General features: G+C 33.8%; 1 non-coding gene across 1 annotated transcript; it reads left to right on the top strand.

The window, feature by feature from the left end:
- The first annotated feature begins 2,675 nt into the window (after positions 1-2,675).
- Positions 2,676-2,782, top strand: LOC126026598 (U6 spliceosomal RNA). Its single transcript, XR_007501822.1, has one exon. It is a non-coding gene; the product is annotated as a U6 spliceosomal RNA (small nuclear RNA).
- Positions 2,783-4,082: the final 1,300 nt, after the last annotated feature.

Below are 4,082 nucleotides of genomic sequence, written 5' to 3'. Positions count from 1 at the left end.
CATGATTCCCCCCAGCACCACCAGAAATAAATCCTGAGTGTAGAACCAGAATAGCCCCTGAGTCTCAATATGTGTTGCCCCCCCAAGAAAGAAATGTAAGGAAAAAATGGATAACAATGCAACATGCAAAATTTCCACTTGTGTATATTGTACAGAAATATATACATTTTTCTTAATATTTTTTGAAATTTGTAATACTTTAATGCCAAAACCTTTATTCTCAAGTCTTAGGTTACACTACTCTAACATAAAAGGGGGGTCTGTTCCTATAAGATGGCCCAATGGTTACCTGTCATTTAGTTGGAGTTCCTTGGGGTTTAGAAATCCACCAGTTCAGGGGGGTGTTGTGGGTGGAAGGTGTCAGTGCTAGCTATTGCTGCTATGCTGGGGCTGTTGTTCACTGCTGCTGTTTTTCCCATTTTCTGTACATCTTCACTTTTCCCTGTTTTTTTTTCTGTCTCTCTGTCTCTCTCTCTCTGTCTCAGTCTCTGTCTCTCACTGTCTCCATTTCTTTCTCTCTCTCTCTTTCCTCTCCTCTTCTTCACTCCCTCCCTATCTCTCTCTCTCTCTCCCTACTTCCTTGCATTCCTCCTTCCAACCTCCCTCTCTCCCTAGTGATTTCTTATAAGGCCCCTGGCCCCTCTCCCCTGCCTGATACTTCATTAAAACCTGGTTTCCAGAGAAACCTCTCTTGGCAGCATCATGCTCGCTCATCCTCTGGCAGACAGCGGCCTCTGGCACTTATGATTATAAATATCTTAACTGTTCGGTTTTCCTTAAACAGGATTTTCATTCTTGAGTAAAATAAAAATTTATTATTCTCAAAAGATCTTTAAAATACATTGATCCAGGAAATACAGAAAACTGTTCAATTACTTTTATTTGCTATGTCTGTATATGTATCATGCCACTCCCTTCTTCTGGATTCTTATAAAATCTTTCACAGTCATAACCTGAAGCAGGATATAAAAGAGTAGTGAGACTTAGGTGATTGGCCTAATTGAATCATTTTGATGCTCATTTTATGAAACCAATTTTATATAGAAAAGGCAACCGTTTGACCAGTGGTTATTTTCTGTCTCAAACTCCATTTTTGTTACACGTTTTTAGTTTTTATTCTCTTAAGAAAATAAAGTCTGATGTTTATATTGCATTATTCTTAAAGAAATTTTTCAGAACAATGAAATCAATCTTCCACTTCTATTTGGCTACAGCAAATGGTAACACAAACCTATCACTTAATCTTTCTCAAGGTAAAAATTCCATTTGTATGGTCAGTTTCTAGCTCTGGAAAAATGGAGATCAGTTACCAAAGAAACTAAATCCATAGCATTTTTCTTTGAAAACTCACAATAAATAAAAGCAAATAGGTGATTTACATTATGATAAATTTTGTAATGTTGTAATAAAAATGCAATAAATGCAATTTACTATATATAACAAGGCACTCAGTATACCTTTGAATTACTAGTCAGAAAAATAATATAAACATATTTAAAAAGAAGAAAGAAAGAAAGAAAGAAAGAAAGAAAGAAAGAAAGAAAGAAAGAAAGAAAGAAAGAAAGAAAGAAAGAAAGAAAGAAAGAAAGAAAGAAAGAAAGAAAGAAAGAAAGAAAGAAAGAAAGTGAGAACGTGAGAACGTGAGAAATTGAGAAAGAAAGAGAGAAGAAAGAAAGAAAGAAAGAAAAAGAAAGAAAGAAAGAAAGAAAGAAAGAAAGAAAGAAAGAAAGAAAGAAAGAAAGAAAGAAAGAAAGAAAGAAAGAAAGAGAAAGTGAGAACGTGAGAACGTGAGAAAGAAAGAGAAGAAAGAAAGAAAGAAAGAAGAAAGAAAGAAAGAAAGAAAGAAAGAAAGAAAGAAAGAAAGAAAGAAAGAAAGAAAGAAAGAGAGAGAGGGAGGGAGGGAGGGAGGAAGGAAGGAAAGAAAGAAAGAAAGAAAGAAAGAAAGAAAGAAAGAGAGAGAGAGAGAGAGAGAGAGAAAGAAAGAAAGAAAGAAAGAAAGAAAGAGAGAGAGAGAGAGAAAGAAAGAAAGAAAGAAAGAAAGAAAGAAAGAAAGAAAGAAAGAAAGAAAGAAAGAAAGAAAGAAAGAAAGAAAGAAAGAAAGAAAGAAAGAAAGAAAGAAAGTGAGAACGTGAGAACGTGAGAACGTGAGAAAGAAAGAGAGAAGAAAGAAAGAAAGAAAGAAAAAGAAAGAAAGAAAGAAAGAAAGAAAGAAAGAAAGAAAGAAAGAAAGAAAGAAAGAAAGAAAGAAAGAAAGAAAGAAAGAAAGAAAGAAAGAAAGAAAGAAAGAAAAAAAGAGAAAGTGAGAACGTGAGAACGTGAGAAAGAAAGAGAAGAAAGAAAGAAAGAAAGAAGAAAGAAAGAAAGAAAGAAAGAAAGAAAGAAAGAGAGAGAGAGAGAGAGAGAAAGGAAAGAAAGAAAGAAAGAAAGAAAGAAAGAAAGAAAGAAAGAAAGAAAGAAAGAAAGAAAGAAAGAAAGAAAGAAAGAAAGAAAGAAAGAAAGAGAGAGAGAGAGAGAGAGAAAGAAAGAAAGAAAGAAAGAAAGAAAGAGAGAGAGAGAGAGAGAGAAAGAAAGAAAGAAAGAAAGAAAGAAAGAAAGAAAGAAAGAAAGAAAGAAAGAAAGAAAGAAAGAAAGAAAGAAAGAAAGAAAGAAAGAAAGAAAGAAAGAAGAAAGAAAGAGTGCTCGCTTCGGCAGCACATATACTAAAATTGGAACGATACAGAGAAGATTAGCATGGCCCCTGCGCAAGGATGACACGCAAATTCGTGAAGCGTTCCATATTTAAAAAAAAAAAAAGAAAGAAAGAAAGAAAGAAAGAAAGAAAGAAAGAAAGAAAGAAAGAAAGAAAGAAAGAAAGAAAGAAAGAAAGAAAGAAAGAAAGAAAGAAAGAAAGAAAGAAAGAAAGAAAGAAAGAAAGAAAGAAAGAAAGAAAGAAAGAAAGAAAGAAAGATGAAATAAAGAAATTGCTAGAAAAATTATTGGTTGACAAAAACTAAATCTTTAAGATTATTGAACAAGGTTAATATAGTACTAAGCTGTCATCAAAATAAATAAATAAATATATAAATAAATAAAATAACTTTGAAATCTACTTTGTAAAGTAAGGACTAGGAGATGTAGACAAACCTAGTCAAAGCCAGAAAATAACTTAGAAAACACAGTCTTAAAAATAGTAGAATTGGGGGCTGGAGAGATGGCGCAGCAGTAGGGTGTTTGCCTTGTACGCATCTGACTTAGGACAGACCGCGGTTTGATTTCCTTAGTATCCCATAAGGTCCCCCAAGCCAAAAGTGATTTCTGAGCCCATAGCCAGGAGTAACCCCTGAACATTACTGAGGGTAGCTTCAAAACCAAAATTAATTAATTAATTATTTAATATAGTAGAATTGGGCCCGGAGTGATAGCACAACAGTAGGGCATTTGCTTTGCACACGGCCAATCCAGGATAGACCAAATTAAATATCCAGCATCTTATATGGTCCCTGGAGCCTGCCAGGAGCGATTTCTGAGCACAATGTCAGCATGTGTGGCAGAAAAACAACAGCAACAACAACAGAAAAAAGTGAGTAATTATATGTTAGATCACAGAAATGAAATAAGTCTTTTCTAAAGAAAAAGAAATATTATTTTACTTTATAAGTTTATATATACATAGTAGCTAATGGTCAGTTAAAAATTGAGTGAAATAAGTCAATGGAAGAGAAAGACACAGAATAGTTTCACACATCTGTAGGATTTAAGAAAAATAAAACACATTATTGTAAAAACACCCAGAGACTATAGAAATGAGGGCTGGAAGAACTAGCTCAAAATTAAAATAATAAAAGTTTTGAAAATATCAGATAATATTTTCAAAACCTATGACTAGTTTATTTAAAAGGCCTGGCAAAATGAATTTAATAAACATCAGAAATTTTATTTTTAAAATGTATTTATTTTAATTTTTGGGCCACACCCAGTGGCACTTAGGGCGCTCAGGGTCTACTCCTGGATATGCACTCAGAAATAGCTCCTGGCTTGGGGGACCATATGGGCTGTCAGGGATCGAACTGAGGTCCGTCTAGGTCAGCCATGTACAAGACAAA

This window comes from Suncus etruscus, chromosome 13 (assembly GCF_024139225.1).
Source record: "Suncus etruscus isolate mSunEtr1 chromosome 13, mSunEtr1.pri.cur, whole genome shotgun sequence".
NCBI classification, from domain to species: Eukaryota; Metazoa; Chordata; class Mammalia; order Eulipotyphla; family Soricidae; genus Suncus; species Suncus etruscus.
Note: the sequence above shows the minus strand (reverse complement) of the source record. Positions and strands in the feature narration are given on the sequence as shown.